The sequence below is a fragment of the Lithobates pipiens genome, unplaced genomic scaffold (genome assembly GCF_037356315.1).
Source record: "Lithobates pipiens isolate NorthernLeopardFrog02 unplaced genomic scaffold, aLitPip1_a1.2 Scaffold_28, whole genome shotgun sequence".
Taxonomy (NCBI): Eukaryota; Metazoa; Chordata; class Amphibia; order Anura; family Ranidae; genus Lithobates; species Lithobates pipiens.
This window is the reverse complement of record NW_027507789.1, coordinates 145,485,404-145,508,625: the sequence shown is the minus strand read 5'-3', so window position 1 is coordinate 145,508,625 and position 23,222 is coordinate 145,485,404. Positions and strand designations below refer to the sequence as shown.

At 45.3% G+C, this 23,222-nt stretch overlaps 1 protein-coding gene across 4 annotated transcripts in view; it reads right to left on the bottom strand.

Moving 5' to 3' along the window:
* GGA3 (golgi associated, gamma adaptin ear containing, ARF binding protein 3) overlaps positions 1–23,222 on the bottom strand; it is a 198,585-nt gene that overhangs the window by 4,960 nt on the left and 170,403 nt on the right. The window lies entirely within an intron of this gene.

The following is a 23,222-nucleotide window of genomic DNA, read 5'->3' as shown; positions in this document are numbered from 1 at the left end:
GGAGCCTGGCGGACAAGATGGGTGAACTAGAGATAGTGTTGTACAAGGAGGATTTGGATTTTGTGGGAATTTTCGGAGACTTGGTTCAACAGCTGGCAAACATTCAAGAGTATACCCTTTATCGAAGGGATAGAGAGGGTAAAAAAGGGAAAGGGTATGCCTATATATCAAGAATAATGAACAAGTGAATGTGAGAGATAACATCATTAAGGGAGCTAGGGAGGAGGTCTAATCCTAATGCCCCATACACGCGGTCGGATTTTTCGATGGAAAATGTGCGATCGGATCATGTTGTCGGAAAATCCGATCGTGTGTGGGCTCCATCTGACTTTTTTTGTCTGATTTTCCGGCGCACAAAGTTTGAGAGTAGGATCTAAAATTTACCGACAACAAAATCTGATTGTTTACATTCCGATCGTGTGTAGACAATTCGGACAAAGTGCCACGTGTGCTCAGAATAGACTAAGAGATAAAAAGTATTGGCTACTGGCCTCTTTATAGTCCTGTTGTACGTGTTATACGTCACCACGTTCTGAACGATCGGATTTTCCGACAACTTTGTGCGACCATGTGTATGCAAAACAAGTTTGGGCCAAAATCCATCTGAAAAAATCAGACGGATTTTGTGGTCGGAATCTCCGACTGTGTGTATGGGACATTATGGGTAGAGCTCCAAAGGGATGAAGCTAAGGGGAAAATAATACTGGGAGTATGATATAGGCACCCTAACCTGAGGGAGGAAGGGGAGACAGATCTATCACAATTCGGATTAGCAGCAAGGATTGGAAGTGTTATCATAATGGGGTATTTTAACTATCCAGACATAGACTGGGCAGAGGGAACCGGGCATTCATCTAAGGCTTGCCAGTTCCTAAATGTCTTGCAGGACAATTTTATGGGTCAGATGGTAGCCACACCAACTAGAAATAAAGCGTTACTGGATCTACTGATTACCAACAATACAGACCTGATCACGGATGTGGAAATACGGGGCAATTTAGGTAACAGAGATCACAGGTCAATTGGCTTCAGTATAAATCACAAATCGAACCTTGTTAGAAGGTATAAATTGGGATAAAATCTTCGGAACAAGGAACATGGAGGAGAAATGGGTTTGCTTTAAGACAATATTAAATAAGGGCATTTGCCAATGAATCCCATTGGGTAATAAATTTAAAAGAGCCAACAAAAGTCCTGGATTGCTTGACTTCAATGTAAAAATGGCTAAGGACGGCTAAGCCCTTGTACACACAGTCGGAGATTCCGACAACCAAATCCGTCGGAGTAATTTCAACGGATTAATTCCGGAAAAGGTCCGGAAGTGATGTTGCATACACACGGTCGGACTAAGTTGTTGGAAAATCCGATTGTACATAACGTGATGACATTATTTCGTTATGACGGGACTACGTTCAGGCTAGTAGCCAATAGCTTTGGTCTAGGAATTTGATCTGAGCATTGCGTGGAACTTTGTCCGTCGGAGTAGGCAACACATGATCGGAGTATGTCCGATAGGAGCATTTTGTCAGAAAATGTTACCGGCAAGTTGGAAAACTTGGTCCGTTGGATATTCCGACGGAAACAGTCCAATGCAGACCACACACAGTCAGAATATCCGACAAAACGGTCCGATAGGAAACATTCCGTGTGTACAAGGGCTAAGATATAACATGAAAGACACATAGCGGAGGAGAGCAAAAAAATAAATCCCAAGAAATTCTTTAAGTATGTAAACAGTAAAAAAAGGGAGGACAGACCATATTGGCCCCATAAAGAATGAGGAAAGACATCTGGTTACAAAAGATGGGGAGATGGCGAAGGTATTGAATTTATTCTTCACAGTCTTCACGAGGGAATCGGGGGGGCTTCAGTAACCAAAACTGCAGTGTTTATCCTCATGGCACATCACAGGAAGCACCTCCATGGTTAACAGAGGACAGAATTAACATTAGACTTGGGAAACTTAACATTAATAAATCACCGGGACCAGGTGGCTTGCACCCAAGGGTACATGGGTAACTCAGTCATGTAATTTCCAGACCATTGTGCCTAATTTTTACTGACAGTCTACTGACTGGAATGGTAACAGATGATTGGAGAAAAGCCATTGTAGCACCAATATTTAAAAAGGGCACAAAAAAATCCCTGGGAATTACAGACCAGTTAGCCTAACATCAAGAGTATGTAAACTCTTGGAGGGGATGATAAGGGACTATATACAAGATTTTAGTAATGAGAGCAGTATCATTAGCAGTAATCAGCATGGATTCATGAAGAATCGTTCTTGCCAAACCAATCTACTAACCTTCTATGAAGAGGTGAGTTGCCAGCTAGATAAAGGAAGGCCTGTAGACGTGGTGTATCTGGATTTTACAAAAGCATTTGACACAGTTCCCCATAAACTTTTACTGTACAAAATAAGGTCCGTTGGCATGGACCATAGGGTGAGTACATGGATTGAAAACTGGCTACAAGGGCGAGTTTAGAGGGTGGTGATAAATGGGGAGTACTCGGAATGGTCAGGGGTGGGTAGTGGGGGTCCTCCAGAGTTCTGTGTTGGGACCAATCCTATTTAATTTGTTCATAAACAATCTGGAGGGAGGGGTAAACAGTTCAATCTCTGTACTTGTGGACGATACTAAGCTACGCAGGGCAATAACTTCTCCGCAGGCTATGGAAACCTTGCAAAAAGATCTGAAAAAATTATTAGGGTGGGCAACTACATGGCAAATGAGGTTCAATGTAGAAAAATGTAAAATAATGCATTTGGGTGGCAAAAATAGGATTTTTGTACTCACCGTAAAATCCTTTTCTCTTTAATTCACCGACCGACACAGCTCCTCTCTGTAACTAAATGGGTTAGTTAGCCTGTCATTAGGAGAACTAGGCAAAAATTGTAGCACAATACACAGAACTTTAGTCCTACCCCGGGGGCGGACCCTGTGCTAACAACCCTCCCTGCTCCCAGGCAGAACTCAGTACTTCAACAAGCAGTATAACGTATAGAAAAGGAGGGGTGGGTGCTGTGTCGGTCGGTGAATTACAGAGAAAAGGATTTTACGGTGAGTACAAAAATCCTATTTTCTCTTATATTCACCGACCAACACAGCTCCTCTCTGTAACTAAATGGGACGTCCCCAAGCAGTGCCAAACGAGGGGTGGGAAAAAACAGCATTAACACTTCATCCACCATGGCAAGTGGGAACTAGTGAAATTAAATCCACAAAAAAACAGCAGTGTACGGAAAAACACACCACCATAACCAGGCATTCTCAACAGGAGAGATCCCCAACACCGCAACCTTTGCGGAATGAATGCAACAGTCCATTAACAAACAGCACTGCGTTTTTATCGAAAAACCAGGAAAAAATCTCAATTGCAACTACACGGCCGCCTGCAAAACTTTGCGTTCCGATTGCTCTTGTAGAGTGGGCCGTGACTGGAAAGGGGGGCACCTGCCCCTTCAAGGGGTAGGCTTGGACTACAATTTGTCTGATCCACCTGGAAATGGTGGCCGACGAGACCACCATACCCTTCTTTGGACCAGCCACCAAAACAAACAGTGAGTCTGATTTCCGAAAGGAAACCATGGCAGACAAGTACACCTTCAGAGCCCTAACTACATCGAGCGTGAAGGGCCACCACTTTGGGGTGCTTCGGCTTAGGACACAACAATGGTAATACAATGTCCTCATTGATATGAAAAGCCGAAACCACCTTCGGTAGAAAGGAAGGTTGCGGACGTAACACCACCTTATCCCTATGGATGACCAGATAAGGCGACTTGCATGACAAGGCCGCCAATTCCGAAACCCTCCTGCCCGATGTGATGGCCACAAGGAAAACCACTTTATGTGAAAGGGTCAACAGGGGAATCTCCCTCATATTCTCAAATGGTGGCTTCTGAAGCGCCGACAACACCAGGTTCAAATCCCATGGGGGTAACGGTGGACGCACCGGAGTGACTACATGTCGAATCCCCTGAACAAAGGTACTCACTAATGAGTGAGACGCCAGGGGTCGCTGAAAAAAGATAGCCAAGGCTGAAATTTTCCCCTTAATGGTGCTCAATGCCAATTTCTGGTCTACTCCTTGCTGAAGAAACAGCAGGATCCTGGATATAGAAAAGGAGTGTGGATGCCACCCTTTCTCCTTCACACATGGAGATGTAGGCCTTCCAGGTAGGATGGTATATCTTCCGTGAAGATTTCCGTGCCCTCATCATAGTCGGAATCACAGAGTCCAAACAGACCCCGGTTCCTCAGCACCTGGCTCTCAATAGCCATGCCGTTAAAGCCAGCGATGGTAAAGCAGGGTGAAAGATTGGACCTTGAGATAGGAGGTCCTCTCGCAGAGGCAGTTGCCAAGGAGCGTCTGCCACCAGACGCACCAGGTCTGCGTACTAGGGCCGCTGAGGCCAATCTGGGGCAACCAGGATCACTGGAATCCCCACGGCTTCCAGTCTGCGAAGCAGACGTGGCAACAGTTTTAGTGGAGGAAAGGCGTAGATCAGCTGGTACTGATCCCACGGAGCCACCAGCACGTCTGGCACGTCTACCGATGGATCTCTCGTCCTGGACACGAATCTCTGCACCTTCCATTTGAGACGGGAGGCCAAAAGATCCACATCTGGTGTGCCCCATTTCAGGGACAGCAGCTTGAATATCTCCGGATGCAACGCCCATTTTCCTGGGTCCAGCATCTGACGACTCAGATAGTCCGCCTGCCAATTTTCCACCCCCGGGATGTAAATGGCTGACAGGGCCGGAAAGTGTCGCTCTGCCCACCGAAGTATGTGAGCGACCTCCCGAGCAGCGGCTGAGCTTCTTGTTCCCCCTTTGGTGATTTATGTACGCCACAGCTGTGGCGTTGTCGGACTGTATCCTGATCGGACGTCCTTGAAGACAAGTTGACCACGTGTGGAGGCACAGCCTGATTGCTCTCAATTCGAGCAGATTGATTGGCAACCTGGATTCGTCCGTCGACAGCACCACAGCTGACACTGAAGCCCTGGATAACAGAGGGAGAGTATCCAGGGCCACGTTACAAACGTACTTAAGGCCTTGCACTAGTTGGTCTGCTAGTTCCACGCAGACAGGGGAGGCGTTTTGCTCTCCCAATTCGCAGTGCAAAAGTTTTGCCCACTCAGTCAGTGTCTGCGACACCAGTGCAGATGCCAGTACTGGTCGCAAGGCTGACCCCACAACCGTAAACAAGGAACGAGCCACTGCCTCGGCCTTCCTGTCTGTGGGATCCTTGAATGCAGGAGTCCCCTCTACCGGGATCGTGGTTACTTTATTTAACATGGATACTGGGGGGTCCACAACTGGAGGAGCCGACCATTTTTTGAGAAGGCTTTCCTCAAAGGGGTAACGCACCTCCATGTTTTTTGGGAACCAAAAAGGTCCTTTGCGGCCGACCCCATTCCCTGTAGATGAACTTGTCAAAATAAGCCGAATACGGTTCCTGTATCTTCAGGGTATCACGCACAGCTGTGATAAGCGCTTTGTCGTGCCCGGACCCGGACAGGGAATCATCCTCACTGTCCGAAAGGTCCTGGTCAGCCGCGTTTGATAGGTCAGAGCAGGGGTCACCAGCCGCAGCAGCGCCCGAGTCTGCATCAGAGCTCTCCCCAGAGGACGGGGGGGTAGGGGCCGTTTACGTGCACCTTTACTTCCACGCACCGCCTCTATTTTTAGAACAAGAGAGTTAAGGACCGCCGTCAGAGTGTCCATGGGCACAGCGCTATCTGCAGGTGACCCGGTTGCAATAGCCTGGATTTCAGAGGAAGAAACACCAGTTTCTGAAGCCATGCTGACCCTACCCTGTCTGCCACCTGCAAGGGGACTTAGGACAGTAAAGGTCCCACCCTCTTGCTGCTGCCACGGGGGGGGGGGGGGGGGTGAGGGTAGGGGTACCTAGCACCAGACTCGCCACCCTGGAGCGTTTTGTGAATGTTACTAGCCGTGCCTGTAGTCCCTAGGAGGTTACCCAGTTGCAGAGTGAAGAAACTGCGTCGGCAGCAGCTGTATAGGATAGCGGTGAAACGTTCTGCAGAGCTTGCACCAGCGTTCAGGGAAGAGCCATCCAGTGTCCTGTATACACAGTGGACACAGTAAACAGCATGTGAGAGCACATGTGAAGCTGTCACAAGAGAACTGCGGTGAAAAGAGCGCTCAGGCTTCAAGAAAATGCCCGCCAATGCAACTAATAGGAAAATCCTATAGAAGATGGCTACTGAGGCTCACAAGGGGAACCTGCTTTGCCAACAGCCAAGATGGCCGCCGGAGGAGGAAAGGAGGGGAGATAGGGATATGGGAGAGAAGAGAAGGAGGCCCCCAAATCGACCTCCCAGGGAATGCCCTGCTGCTCACCCCACGAAGCAGGGAGAGCCGTACTTACCAGTCCTGAAGAGCTGGGAGACATTCCATCACAGACCTACTCCTGCACAGTTACAGGGTAGCTGCTGGCCCAGTATACTGTGATCTGTGATCCAGACATCAGTAGCCCGGTCATATGTATACCCGGAGCATTGAAGCTCACCGACCACCTCTGGAGCTGAGGCATGTCGTGGCCTGCCGAGCCTTAGCTGCGACCTGCACACGCTTGATGGCCGGACTGGGGAAACTACAAGGATAACTTAACCAGCCTATCACCCAGCCGGCAGTTGATAGAAGTTGATAGAAGATCGCAGGATCTTTCATCTTGTGCAAAAAACATCAAACCTGCATCACAAAAATGGACCAAAGGGCCCGCAGGGTTCCTAGGTCATTCTCCTTCGCTAGGCAAAATAAAACTGAGTTCTGCCTGGGAGCAGGGAGGGTTGTTAGCACAGGGTCCGCCCCCCGGGGCGGGACTAAAGTTCTGTGTATTGTGTTACAATTTTTGCTTAGTTCTCCTAATGGCAGGCTAACAAACCCATTTAGTTACAGAGAGGAGCTGTGTCGGTCGGCGAATATAAGAGAAAATATGAATGCAGTCTATACACTGGGGGGAGAACCTCTGGGGGAATCTAGGATGGAAAAGGACCTGGGGTCCTAGTAGATGATAGGCTCAGCAATGACATGCAATGCCAAGCTGCTACTAACAAAGCAAACAGAATATTGGCATGCATTAAAAAGGGGATCAACTCCGGAGATAAAATGATAATTCTCCCGCTCTACAAGACTCTGATACAAAGAAGAGGGATGAGAAACAAAAGGGACTGGAGGGCAACCAACCCCCGGGACTTTTTTGGCGGCACTAAATATACTTAAACCATATGTAAAATCATTGAAATTTTTATTTAGTGTACAAAAGACATTTTGCGAACACAATAGACAATTACATCCAATAAACAGACAAAGTGACAAAGTGCATATACAGATACAGAAAGTTGGTATGTGGGCTTATGCAGCTCCATCCACTACCACATTCTTATATGATTTAAACTGCATTGTTTCTTTCCTACATGTTTCGCTCTTCAGAGCTTCCTCAGGACAATTGCAGCAAACAAAAAAAGAAAACTGAAATTATAGAAGAAAATTTGTTTCAATACACATATATAGCATTTTTGTACATATAATAAGCCCGGAACACAGGCATAGGAAATGTCCACCTGTATGGTTTGACATATCATAATTACATTAGTCTAGTGATGGATTCACCCCAGTCTAACAAAAGCGGCCCTAACTGCGGGGAAACCATCACCAGAGAAATATTTCTATTTAAACATAAGGACATAATTTGCATATCAATAGTAAATCTATGAATTGTTTGTCAAGAAAGGGGGCAATTGAACCATTTCCAAGAATGGCGTCCCCAAATTTATTTGCATACTTAGTGCATAAATGGTGTAATTTTCCTACTAAGGAAAATGCAGACTGGGTTGTAGAACACAAAAAAAAAAAAAAAAAAAAAAAACAACAAAAAGGGAACCAGCAACTGGACCATGAGATATATCTACTTTTCAACAAAAGAATCAAATAATAAATATAGAAATAAAAAATATAAAAAATATATATATATAGAACTGAAGTCTTACCCCATATAATCAGGCAAGTTGCTTGTATTATTTGTCGTTAATATCGTAAATTGGGTATATCAATTAACATTGGAGTGAGGACAGATAATCTCTTCCTCCTTTGCTTATCAAGCCAGCGAACCGCGGCAAGAGCCCCCATTTAGGGATCCCCCATTTCAGTCCCCAGAAGGATCTGCAGAGGCACGAGAAATATGTGTAAAATATATCTTAACTATTGGATTTTATTTATCTATCAAATGGCACTGTCCAGGTTTCTAACATACCTGGTAGTGATATGACAATGAAGAAATGAAACCAGTTCACGCAGCCCGGTATCCACATGTACCATATATTGTCAGATAAAGATTGGATGAGATGTGTTTCTGAATACGAGAAAATTCTCTGTGTTGATCACTGAAACAGGAGAAATAAACGAAGAGACCAAGTCTTCATTATAGCCATCCCAAAAATAAGAGTAAAAGATGCATAGCCCTAAAAAATTAGGACTGCAGGCATGTCCAATTGGTCCAGTAAAGACAGATTTGTCTTACCTGTTAAATGAAGCAACGTGGTCTATTCGATAAAATTTTAGGAGTTTCCTCCATCCATTTGGTGGCTCCAAGAGCCTCCTAAATGGGGGCTCTTGCCGCGGTTCGCTGGCTTGATAAGCAAAGGAGGAAGAGATTATCTGTCCTCACTCCAATGTTAATTGATATACCCAATTTACGATATTAACGACAAATAATACAAGCAACTTGCCTGATTATATGGGGTAAGACTTCAGTTCTATATATATATATTTTTTATATTTTTTATTTCTATATTTATTATTTGATTCTTTTGTTGAAAAGTAGATATATCTCATGGTCCAGTTGCTGGTTCCCTTTTTGTTGTTTTTTTTTTTTTTTTTTTTTTTTTTTTGTGTTCTACAACCCAGTCTGCATTTTCCTTAGTAGGAAAATTACACCATTTATGCACTAAGTATGCAAATAAATTTGGGGACGCCATTCTTGGAAATGGTTCAATTGCCCCCTTTCTTGACAAACAATTCATAGATTTACTATTGATATGCAAATTATGTCCTTATGTTTAAATAGAAATATTTCTCTGGTGATGGTTTCCCCGCAGTTAGGGCCGCTTTTGTTAGACTGGGGTGAATCCATCACTAGACTAATGTAATTATGATATGTCAAACCATACAGGTGGACATTTCCTATGCCTGTGTTCCGGGCTTATTATATGTACAAAAATGCTATATATGTGTATTGAAACAAATTTTCTTCTATAATTTCAGTTTTCTTTTTTTGTTTGCTGCAATTGTCCTGAGGAAGCTCTGAAGAGCGAAACATGTAGGAAAGAAACAATGCAGTTTAAATCATATAAGAATGTGGTAGTGGATGGAGCTGCATAAGCCCACATACCAACTTTCTGTATCTGTATATGCACTTTGTCACTTTGTCTGTTTATTGGATGTAATTGTCTATTGTGTTCGCAAAATGTCTTTTGTACACTAAATAAAAATTTCAATGATTTTACATATGGTTTAAGTATATTTAGTGCCGCCAAAAAAGTCCCGGGGGTTGGTTGCCCTCCAGTCCCTTTTGTTTCTCATCCCTCTTCTTTGTATAATTTTCACTGGGACGTGGCACTCTTTAAGTATATAGATTAAATGTAACTAGACCACTAGCCTATATCTATACCTATCTTTTATCTACAAGACTCTGGTCCGGCCGCACCTAGAGTATGCTGTCCAGTTCCTGGCACCAGTCCTCAGGAAGGATGTACTGGAAATGGAGCGAGTACAAAGAAGGGCAACAAAGCTAATAAAGTGTCTGGAGGATATTAGTTATGAGGAAAGGTTGCAAGCACTGAACTTAGTCTCTCTGGAGAAGAGATGCTTGAGAGGGAATATGATTTCAATATACAAATACCATACTGGTGGTATTTATCCCCACAATAGGGATAAAACTTTTTTGGAGAAGGGAGTTTAACAAGACTTGTGGCCATTCATTAAATTGAGAAGAAAGGAGGTTTAACCTTAAACTATGTAGAGGGTTCTTTACTGTAAGAGCAGCAAGGATGTGGAATTCCCTTCCAGAGGAGGTGGTCATTGATAGTTTTAAGAAACTATTAGATAAGCACATGAACAACAGCAACATACAGGGACATACAATGTAATACTGACATATAATCACATACATATAGGTTGGACTTGATGGACTTGTGTCTTTTTTCAACTTCACCTACTATGTACCTATGTACTACTATGTACTTCCCTGATAGAACCTAATCTGTTTGTTTACATTGACAGATCCCTGTTCTGACTCCCTGTGGAGTAATCGCGGGTGGCCGGCGGACATTGTCGCCACCGTCAATGCGCATCGGGCGCGCCTGTTAAAGCCATTAAAGGGACCACAGCGATTTGCTCAGCCGAGCTATTCTGCCACAGTATAACTGCGGTGGCTGGTCTGCAAAGCAGTTAAATTACAATATGGCATGATTCACAAATGTAAATGCTAAGCTATTTTTTTTTTTTTGCTATTTTTTCCCCACAAAAGTAGAGTTACCCTTTAACAAATGTGTCAACAGAAAACCTGGTGGTAGCCTTGTAAATCTGCAAAACAGTGCGTCACAGGCTTTTCAGAATTGGGCATCTAACATCTGGTAGAGTGCACCCTAATAGGGAAGGGAGGAGCCCTATCCTTTAGATCAGGGATATGCAATTAGCATGTTGCAAAATTGAAATGTTTGCCCATTCTTCTTTGCAAAATAGCTCGTCAGATTGGATGGAGAGCATCTGTGAACAGCATTGTTTCAAGTCTTGCAACAGATTCTCAATTGGATTAGGTCTGGACTGGGCCATTCTAACACATGAATATGCTTTGATCTAAACCATTCCATTGTAACTCTGGCTGTGTGTTTAGATTAGTTGTCCTGCTGGAAGGTGAGCCTCCACTCCAGTCATAAGTCTCTTGCAGACTCTAACAGGTTTTCTTCTAAGATTATATTTGGCTACATCCATCTTCCCATCAACCCTTTCCAACTTCCCTGTCCCTGCTGAAGAAAAGCATCCCAACAACAAGGTTCTGCCACCACCATGGTTCACAGTGGGGATGGTGTGTTCAGGGTGATGTGCAGTTTTAGTTTTCCACCACATATAGCATTTTGCTTTTAAGCCAAGTTCAAAAAAGGAAAGAAAGTTCAATTCTGGTCTCATCTGACCAGAGCACCTTCTTCCATGTTTGCTGTGTCCCCCACATGGCTTCTCACAAACTGCAAATGGGACTTCTTATGGTTTTCATTCAACAATGGCTTTCTTCTTGCCACTCTCATAAAGGACAGATTTGTGGAATGCACGTCTAATAGTTGTCATGTGGACAGATTCTCCCACCTGAGCCCGGCCTGTCAGTTTAGTTGGATGGCCATGTCTTGGTAGGTTTGCAGTTGTGCCATACTCTTTCCATTTTCAAATGATGGATTGAATAGTGCTTCATGAGATGTTCAAAGTTTGGGATATTGTTTTATAACCTAACCCTGCATTAAACTTCTCCACAACTGTATCCCTGACCTGAAAATGTGTTCCTTGGCCTTCATAATGCTGTTTGTTCACTAAGGTTCTCTTACAAACCTCTAAGGGCTTCACAGAACAGCTGTATTTATACTGAGATTAAATTGCACACAGGTGGGCTTATTTACTAATTGGGTGACTTCTGAAGGCAATTGATTCCACTAGATTTTAGTTAGGGGTATCAGGGTGAAGGGGGCTGAATACAAATGCATGCCCCACTTTTCACATATATACTTGTAAAAAAATTTGAAAACCATTTATCATTTTCCTTCCACTTCACAATTATGCGCCACTTTGTGTTGGTCTATCACATAAAATCCCAATAAAATACATTTAAGTTTTTGTTTGTAATATGACAAAATGTGGAAAATTTCAAGAGGTATGAATAAGTTTTCAAGGCACTGTAGATTTGAATGATGATTTGTCTAATCCACCGAAAAATTGTGAAACAAGAAGCAGGCATTCTCCTGTGGGAACCCTCAGGATGTGCAAGGATGCTAAGATTGCCTAAAAGAGACTGTAGCCAAGCTGTAGACTCTCACTGCACGTACCAGGTCAAAAAAATGGAGAGAACATTTCTTTGGATGTTTTGGAGCAGAACATAAGGCGGGAAGGACAATATCCAGGTTGAGGTGGATGAAGGAAACCACATTAGGAAGAAAGGAGGCTTTAGGCCTTAGGACAACCTTGTCTTTAACACTAGGAAATGCTCTTTATAAGATAAGGACACTAAGTAAGAAAGCCTCTGTGCAGAGGTAATATCAAAGAGAAAAGCCAACTTGTGACTACAAAGTCAAAAAAAAGCACCAGGCCAATGAGTTAAACTTTTTAACGTTGGAGTTTGTTCAGCAAAGCTATACAAAGTAGCCAACGCGTTTTGAGAGTATAAAGTTATTCCCCCGTCTTCACGGCTTTGGTATTGTATAAACCTGGGAGGACTCAAAATGGCAGAATTGCCACAATTAAGGTATAACTAAAGGCAGATTTTATTTTGTTTTGGATAGAGTGGAGAGGGATAAGAACGTCAGGCTTCTAATCCTGTCTGTGCTCCCGTTAGGGATCATTATCATTATTACGAAGAGTAAAAGTTAAAAGTTTGGGTTTTCGCCAGAACAGGAATAGAGGGGAAATCTTCTACTGGGGACACTAGATCTAGTGTTTCCTTACATGGAGGAATTTCTTCTCACCTCCTGTTTTGGCTGTCGGATAGGAAGCTAAGGAAATCTCCCCAAATTGGACACAGAAAAAACTGACCCTCCCTTACTCTATCCAAAAGGACATAAAAAAATTCATTGTGTGATGAAAAAAAAATACTGAATACCGAGGAGCATTACTGTGTGACTTTTTTTGAAGCAAATCCAGCACATTAGTTACACATATTCTAACTTGCAAATAAAGTCAGATAAGGGAATATCCCAATTAGGTTTGAAGGGTGGCCTCTGAAGTGCTGAATGAACCAGGTTAATTTACCAGAGTATGCATAGGGAGAGAGATGTGTAAGACACCCCACACAAATGCCTTAACTAAAGAATAATAAGGAAACAATCTGGGAAACAGATGTGTCCCTTGATGGTACTCAAGGGCAGATGCTGATGTAGACCAGACCACAGAAAGGACAGGATGCATCCCATGCAGTACTTCCTAGGATAGAACTTTCAAGATGGTAGGGGCCACCGCATCTGTTAAGTCCCTGTCCCTTAGACATGGACTTCAACAGCCATGTAAAAACCAGCAATTTAGAAGCAAAATGGTGGACTGGCCCTACAGACAGAAGGTCCAGATAATCTGAAGGATGCACGGAGAGTCTGCCAGGAGTCAGAATATGTCTGAGTACCACAATCTCATGTTTCAGATCAGTGTGAGGAGAATCACTGGAATGCCCTCCATTGGTGGGTACAGTTCAGGTGGATCTGACCTACGGAGTCACTACATCTTCTGCCAAGGCCTGAGGGTCCCTGAACCTAGCGACACACCTGTCCAGTTTAATGTTGAATCGGGATGCCAGAATATCTATGTGCAGAATCCCTTACCTGCAGCAAAAGGTTTAAAACAACTCAAGATGAAGAGCCCATTCACCTGGATCCAGGTGCTGGCTGACAACTAAGAAAGTTCACCTGGTAATTTTCCATATCTGGTATATGGACAATGCACAGGGCCAGAATTTAACATTTTGCTCAAGACAGGATCAAGTCAGCATCCTTTTGAGCAACATGACTTCTGTGGCCTCCTTGATGGTTGATGTAGCCCACGGCTATGGCATTATCTGACTGAAGTCATCTTGAATGACATTGCAACTAAGGGGCTCAGCTATCAAGGGATCGCCCTGAGTTTCAGGATATTGATGGGAAGCTAGACTTTCTCTGACAACCAACTCCCATGCACCAAAGGGGCAACGAGGACTCATACACAGCCTAACAGATTTGTATCTATGGTGACAACTTTGGGGGAAATGGTTTGATTGATTTCAGCTCTGAGTTGGAAACCCCCTGGTCACAGAGAGTATGGCCTTGCAGGTCAGACACACGGACCAAGCCTGTTTGTCCTACGCTGCCAGAAGGTTGAGTTGCCACAGGAGGGAAGCTACCATCAGGCTCAAGATCCTCATGTAGCACTGCATCAAGGGTCGAACTTGGGACAAAAGAGCCTGGGCACGAGAGCAGAGGGACAGAAGTTTGTCTGATATCCAATGTCAGGCCCAGGTATTCCAATCAACGACAACTTCCAAAGTTTGAGGATCCAATCGCAGCTTTGCAGAATCCAATCGTCCGCTGGTCACTGGTTAACAGGAAAAGTACTGATCCTTTATCAGGAGATAGCCTTGGTAACCCACAATATGTATCCCCTTGGAATTTAACAGAGCTTAGACCAGGAGAAGCACCTTGGTGAAAATCTAGGGGAACTTATGCCGTGTACACACATAGCAGACTATCCGGCGGACTTAGTCTGGCGGACTTCCCGCCGGACTTTCCGAACGAGCTACTTGCCCACACACGGCACTTTTTCAGCGGACTAATACGGCGTATTAAGTCCGCCGGACTATCCGCCGTACTTTTGAAATGAACGGACTCGCCCACACACGCGGAGGAAAGTCCGCTCATTTTGAGCGCGTCTCCAGGTAGCTGGGGCCAGCGAAGGAGGCGTCACTGGCCCCATCACCTGGTATGGACTTAAAGGGGAATCCCTATGCCGAAAAATCGGCGTGGGGCCCCCCCCTAGGTCCACATCAGACCCTTGTCCGAGCACGCTACCCGGTCGGCCAGGAAAGGGGGTGGGGACGAGCGAGCACCCCCCCCTCCTGAGCCATACCAGGCCGCATGCCCTCAACATGGAGGGTGCCTTGGGGAAGGGGGGGTGTGCCCCCCCCACCCCAAAGCACCTTGTCCCAAGTTGATGAGGACAAGGGCCTCTTCCCGACAACCCTGGCCGTTGATTGTCGGGGTCTGCGGGCGGGGGGCTTATCGGAATCCGGGAGCCCCCTTTAATAAGTCCGCCGGACTTTTGGGTAAAAAAAAAGTCCGCCGGAGCCTACACACGGGGGCATTGTCCGGCGGACTTCAGTCCACCAGACTTTTCCACCAGATTGTTTGATCGTGTGTACGAGCCATTAGGTATTCTAAAGGGAAGACTGACAAATTGGTAATGTTGACTTACAACTGCAAAATGCACATAGTGATGATGAGGAAAGATTGTAATGTACAAGTAAGCATCCCAGATGTCTACTGAAACAATACAATCAACAGAGGGAGGGGGACAATAAGAGACCTGGCTGAATCCATGCAGAACTTCTGAACCCAAAGGAGCAAGTTAAGAGTTTCAAATGCAGAATGGGCTGAACTTCTCTATTTGGCTTGAGAACTGTGAACAGATTTAAAGGGGTTGTAAACCCTCCTGTTCTTTCACCTCAATGCATTCTATATAGTGCACCAGCCCCCCAGTTTTACTCACCTGAGACTGTTCGTTCCCACGCCGGAGACGCACACACCCTCTCTGGCCGGTGTCTTGGCGGAGCCAAGTCCTGCTGTCTGTGTCTATGGACGCAGCAGCAGCACATGGGAACACACCCACATGGGTGTCCTGAAGAAGAACGCTTCTCTGACGGGTCACTCAATGCAGGGAGGAGCCAGGAGTGCTGCGGAGGGACCCCAGAAGAGGAGGATCAGGGCCAATTTGTGCAAAACCAACTGCACAGAGGAGGTAAGTATAACATGTTTGTTATTGTAAAAGAAAAAAAGGGAACCTTTAGTGTCCCATTAAGTAGAAACCTTGAAAACATTACTTGCTCAGGACTGGGACAATGGCTGCTGAACACTGTCTTTGCAGGAAGAGAGCAAAACTGGAGAGCATGAAACAGAAAGGAGGCAGAGTCCAAAACTCCAGTTTGTAGCGCTTGAAAAAGACACACTCCATCTCTAGACATGTGAGATTTTCTGGAAACAGAAGGGCGACACATGTCCCTCTACTCTGACAAGTGAGGGCTGTCCCTTCATTGGGAAAAAGGGTTGAAGCCAGATTTTGCTGGTTTGGAGTACCACATATTCTAACAAAAGTTAACTCCAGACTTCGGCTTGGAGCTGGAGGCCTTAGAGGGATGAAAGGAACAACTTTTTTTTTAGCTTCAGAAGTATAAGGTCTACCTATGAAGCATCTGCCTTTCTTTTCTTGGGAGAAGAGTTCACTTACTCCTTGTTATATACTTATCCAAGTAGGGATAAAACAGATGTTTTCCTTCAAAGGGCAGACACTCTAGGCATTTCCTGTATGGGATTTCTGTTGACCAGCTTTTGAGGCAAGGAATCCTCTTGCATATGGACAGAGAGAAGACTGATATTGAAGATCTGATGAAGCATACTGGCCAAACTATTCACACAGTATGGCCATAGGTAAACCTCTAGTTATTGGTGTACGGAAGGATTCATCAGAATGGAGCTAGGGTCTTGGGCCATGTACTAAATATAGACAGCAAGGGTCTGGCAAACAGCCATAGAAACAACTGTGAATTGCATGCTGGAGCCTGCCAAGAAAAAAGAGCTCAGTGGACAACCTTTTATACACTCTGTTATTGAAAACAGAATTATCCTCTACAGGGACTAGATTAAGACAAGAGAGGGAAGGATCCACTACAGGGACTGTTTGTTTTTGCATGAAGCTCTCTTCAATAAGATACTGCTGATCAAAACATTTAGGAGGAGCAAATGGCTTGTTAGAGTCCAAGCGTGAGCAGGCTGAGACTGCTCTAAAGCTAAAAAAAGTGTACAGTATCAAAAGTGGTAGCAAAGGTATCCCCGAGAATGGATGCAATTTCAGCTGAAAGCTACTTACACTCAAATTTCTCAGAAGTAGAGTGGGGATCTATCTTGTCTATTCCTTCTGAAGTGTGTACATAGCCAAAGCAAAGTCAGAGATGAACCCACAAGGGGATACTGAAGGGGCTTGCATGGGACCCCTGTTTTCTATGACCTCTAAAAAGAATTAAAAATTTGATCCTTAAAATCAGACATTGTGACAAAATATACCTCCCTAGGTAAGTTGAAGGAAGAACAAGCAGCTAAAACACTAGCGGAGTGTCCAGAGAAAGGCAGAGAATTAAACAGGGGGAGCAACTATTAGAACAGATGGTCCATCACCCACCCCCTTCCCCCCAGAGCAATGTGATCAGTGTAAGCTTGAAAGGCCATCCCTGAACTTGTGATCTGCCATGTGTCCAGAGGAGTACTCACAACCTCTGGTGCTGTGGAGAGGGAAGGGTTAAGTCTTCTGTGCCAGGCATTATAGGTTGCTGCACCCAGGCAGGCAACCAGGGATCTCAGGACTATGAAGGAAGCAGGCAGAGAAGTAAAATGATGCACATATGCTTAGTGAAGCGGCTGAGAATGAGGCCGCACAGACATAGTAGTACCAAAAGTAGCAGATTGAGGGAAAAAAATGGTGCCAGATTTTAAATGTCCAGTGGCTCCCATACATGGTTGTGACACATTGTTTAACCACTTCGCATCCAGGCCAATTCTGACATTTCTCTCCTACATGTAAAATTCATAATTTTTTTGCTAGAAAATTACATAGAACCCCCAAACATTATATATATTTTTTTTAGCAAAGACCCTAGAGAATACAATGGTGGTTGTTGTAACTTTTTATCTCGCACGGTATTTGCGCAGCAGTTTTTCAAACGTGTTTTTCTCAGAAAAAAAAAACAGTTTCATGCTTAACCACTTCAGCCCCGGACCAATTGTCAGCCTAAGGACCAGAGGTCTTTTTATAATTTCGCACTGCACTGCTTTAACTGGTAATTGCGCGGTCATGCAATGTTGTACCCAAACGAAATTTGCGTCCTTTTCTTCCTACAAATAGAGCTTTCTTTTGATGGTATTTGATTGCCTCTGCGATTTTTATTTTTTGCGATATAAATGGAAAAAGACCGAAAATTTCGAGAAAAAAAGATATTTTCTACTTTTTGTTATAAGAAAAATCAAATAAACTCAATTTTAGTCATACATTTAGGGCAAAATTTATTCAGCCACATGTCTTTAGTAAAAAAAATGTCAATAAGCGTATATTTATTGGTTTGCGCAAAAGTTATAGCGTCTACAAACTAGAGTACATTTTCTGGAATTTACACAGCTTTTAATTTATGACTGCCTATCTAATTTCTTGAGGTGCTAAAATGGCAGGGTAGTGCAACCCCCCCCCCCCCCAAATTACCCCATTTTGGAAAATAGACACCCCAAGGAAATTGCTGAGGGGCATGTTGAGCCCATTGAATATTTTTTTTTTGTCCCAAGTGATTGAATAATGACACAAAAAAAAAAGTTTACAAAAAGTTGTCACTAAATGTTATATTGCTCACACATGCCATAGATAAATGTGGAATTGTACCCCAAAATATATTCTGCTGCTTCTCCTGAGTATGGGGATACCACATATGTGGGACTTTTTGGGAGTCTAGCCGCGTACGGCACCCCGAAAACCAATCACTGCTTTCAGGATTTCTAAGGGTGCAAATTTTTGATTTCACTCCTCACTACCTATCACAGTTTCGAAGGCCATAAAATGCCAAAATAGCACAAACCCCCCCCCCCCCCAAATGACCCCATTTTGGAAAGTAGACACCCCAAGCTATTTACTGAGAGGCATGTTGAGTCCATGAAATATTTTATATTTTGCCATAAGTTGCAGGAATATTACAATTTTTTTTTTTTTTTGCACAAAGTTGTCACTAAATGATATATTGCTCACACATGGGCATAAGTCAAATTACACCCCAAAATAAATGCTGCTGCTTCTCTCGAATACAGGGATACCACATGTGGGGGACTTTTTGGGAGCCTAGCCACATACAGGACCCCGAAAACCAAGCACTGCCTTCCGGATTTAAATATAAAATGATACCAAAAAAAACTGTTAGCGATCGCAGGGATCAGGCCTGACTCTGCGAACGCTGCAGTTATGTGTTTAGTGTTTTGTAAGTGACAGTGATCGATCGATACTACACTTGGGTGGGCAGGGCGGAGGGGCAAAACGCAGGTGCTAGTAGGTATCTGGATTGATCCCGCTAACAATGCGTTTTTTTCTAACCCTAAACTGCTGGGGACGCTAGTATAGATCTGATCAGATCAGATATTGATCTGTTTAGATTCTATACCACTACGGGAGGTTTATGCTTTGTGCGTGGGTGTTAGCGGTACTGCCACTAACCTAGCGCTGCCTGGGGCGACACAGACCCTGACCCTAAAACCTAATTGATATCATCCGCCGGGTGATCAGGGGGTTAAACCTTTATTGGGTAATAAATGGTGGGTGCCCTGATGCTATAAAAAGCAAACTAACTAACCAGAGTCACCCGTAACACTTATACGGTGATCACTGGTGAAAGGGTTAACTAGGGGCAATCAGGGGGTTCAAATTTTTATTAGGTAGTATATGGGGGTCCCTGGCGCTATATAAATACCTGACGGGGAACCTAAATAACTAACTGGCTAACCAGCGTCACCAGTGGCACTTATACGGTGATCGCTGGTGAAAGGGTTAACTAGGGGCAATCAGGGGGTTAAAACCATTATTGGGTAGTATATGGGGGTACCTAGCGCTATAAAAACCTGGCGGTGAACCTAAAAAAATAACTAGCTACCTAGCGGCACCAGTGACACTAATGCAGCAATCAGAAAAACGATTGCTTAGTGACACTGGCAAAAGGGGGTGAAAGGGTTAACTAGGGGCAATCAGGGGGTTAAAACCGTTATTGGGTAGTATATCGGGGTACCTAGCGCTATAAAAACCTGGCGGTGAACCTAAAAAAATAACTAGCTACTTAGCGGCACCAGTGACACCAATGCAGCGATCAGAAAAACGATCGCTTAGTGACACTGGCAAAAGGGGGTGAAAGGGTTAACTAGGGGCAATCAGGGGGTTAAAACCATTATTGGGTAGTATATCGGGGTACCTAGCGCTATAAAAACCTGGCGATGAACCTAAAAAAATAACTAGCTACTTAGCGGCACCAGTGACACTAATGCAGCGATCAGAGAAACGATCGCTTAGTGACACTTGCAAAAGGGGGTGAAAGGGTTAACTCTAGGGGCAATCAGGGAGTTATGGGGGGGGTAAGGGGCTACCCTGGACCTAACACTAACTGCCCTGACAGTTTTTACTGTCACAACTGACACTAAATGCAGTGATCAGTAAATAAATGATCACTGCAATCAGTGACACTGTGACTGGGAGAGGGGGGGTGGATCGGGGGGGGCGATCAGGGGGGGGATTTGTGTGCCTATGTGTACCTACATGTCAGTGTAGTGTTGGTGAACACTTACTTTCTCTGTTCTCCTCGCAGTCCGGTCAAAAAGACCGCCCTGAGGAGAATGACATCACTTCCTCCCTGCCTGTGTTTACTATACTACCAGAAACCAACGGCCATCCCCTCATCCCGGATGGCTCCAGCAGCGAAACGGACTGCCGCATCAATCGGGAGGGTGTCCGATCGGACCCCCCACCCGCTGGAAGGCGAGCATGTACATGTACGTGCTTGTGCCTGTCGGTGCCATTGCGCCGACGTACACTGCCATGCGGCGGTCCTTAACCACTTGCTTACAGGGCACTTAAACACCTTCCTGCCCAGACCAATTTTCAGCTTTCGGTGCTCTCACAATTTGAATGACAATTACTCAGTCATGCAACACTGTACCCAAATGAATTTTTTGTCCTTTTTTTCCCACAAATAGAGCTTTCTTTTGGTGGTATTTGATCACCTCTGGGGTTTTTATTTTTTGCGCTATAAATGAAAAAAGACCGAAAATGTTGAAAAAAAACGCATATTTCTTTGTTTCTGTGACAGAATTATGCAAATTATTAATTTTTCTTCATAAATTTTGGTCACAATTTATACTGCTACATGTCTTTGGTAAAAATAACCCAAATTAGTGGATATTATTTGGTCTTTGTGAAAGTTAGAGAGTCTACAAGCTGTGGTGCGAATCGCACAAAATTGATCACATCTGATGTACTGGTGGCCTATCTCGCTTCTTGTGACCCGAACAAGCCAGGAAAGTACAAATACCCCCCAAATGACCCCTTTTTGGAAAGTAGACATTCCAAGGTATTTAGTAAGAGGTATAGTGAGCTTTTTGATGTTGTCATTTTTTTCTCACAATTCTTTGCAAAATTAAGATTTTTCATTTTTTTTTTTTCTCCACAAAATTGTCATTGTAATACCGTATATACTCGAGTATAGGCCGACCCGAATATAAGCCGAGGCCCCCAATTTACCCCCAAAAAACTGGAAAACTTATTGACTCGTGTATAAGCCGAGGGTGAGACATGGCTGTCCATCCCTGTGTGTCCGTCCATCCCTGTGTGTGTGTCCGTCCATCCATCCCTGTGTGTGTGTCCATCCATCCATCCATCCATCCCTGTGTGTCCGTCCATCCATCCCTGTGTGTGTATCCATCCATCCCTGTGTGTGTGTGTGTGTGTGTGTGTGTGTGTATTCATCCATCCATCCATCCCTGTGTGTGTGTGTGTGTGTGTATCCATCCATCCATCCCTGTGTGTGTGTGTGTGTGTGTGTGTGTGTGTGTCCGTGCAGCCTTGTGTGTGTGTCCAGCCTACCTGTGTCCCAAGCCTCCGTCCCGAGCCGCCGTCGTCCCGAGCCTCCTCTGTCCCGTGCCTCCTCTGTCCCGTGCCTTCCGGTGTCCCGTGCCTCCTCTGTCCCGTGCCTCCTCCGTCCCGTGTCGTGCCGATGGATCGCCGCTCTTCTCGGCGGCCATTCTACGATTCAAAAGCTGCGCCTCCGTCCTCCGCCTGTGATAGGCCGAACACTCAATTTCCCAGCAGCCTGTGTTCCGCCTATCACGGACATCCTCTCATACTCGTCCGTAGTATGGGAAAGAACGGATGTCCGTGATAGGCGGAACACTGACTGCTGGGAAATTCAGTGTTCCGCCTATCACAGGCGGAGGCGGAGAAGGAGGCGCGGCTTTTGAATTTTAATGTCCGCCGTCTGTCTGCTCGATACGCTGATCGAGCAGTCAGACAGCGGTGACTCGAGTATAAGCCGAGGGGGCACTTTCAGCCTCAAAAAAGAGGCTGAAAATCTCGGCTTATACTCGAGTATATACGGTAGGTTATTTCTCTCACGTGGCATGTGTATACCACAAATGACACCCCCCAAAAAATTCTGCTACTCCTCCTGAGTATTACAATACCACATGTGTGGGACTTTTTCACAGCCTGGCCACATAGAGAGGCCCAACATGCAGGTAGCGCCATCATGTGTTCTAGGAACATAAGTTACACATCTAACTTGTTGACTATTTATTACACTTTTGAAGCACCAGGACAATGACACGTGACACTGATGACAGATGGCACTGATACGTGGCAATGATGACAGGTGGCACTGATGACAGATGGCACTAATATGTGGCACTGATGACAGATGGCACTAATATGTGGCACTGATGACGCGTGGCACTTATACGTGGCACTGATGACACGTGGCACTAATACGTGGCACTGATGACACGTGGCACTGAAACGTGGCACCGATGACAGATGGCACTAATACGTGGCACTAATATGTGCCACCGATGACAGATGGCACTAATACATGGCACCGATGACGCGTGACACTGATGACAGATGGCACTGATAAGTGGCATTGATGACACGTGACACTGACAACAGATGGCACGTGACACTGACAGGTGGCACTGATGACAAATGGCACTGATACGTGGCACTGATGACAGATGGCACTATGTGGCACTGATGACACGTGGCACTGACGGCAGGTGGCACTGACGGCAGGTGGCACTGGGGGCAGGTGGCACTGGGGGCAGGTGGCACTGACGGCAGGTGGCACTGGGGTGGATGGCACTGGGGGCAGGTAGCACTGGGGTGGATGGCACTGGGGGCAGGTAGCACTGGGGTGGATGGCACTGGGGGCAGGTAGCACTGGGGTGGATGGCACTGGGGGCAGGTAGCACTGGGGTGGATGGCACTAGGGGCAGGTAGCACTGGGGTGGATGGCACTGGGGGCAGGTAGCACTGGGGTGGATGGCACTGGGGGCAGGTAGCACTGGGGCGGATGGCACTGGGGCAGATGGCACTGCTGGGGGCGGATGGCACTGCTGGGGGCGGATGGCACTGCTGGGGGCG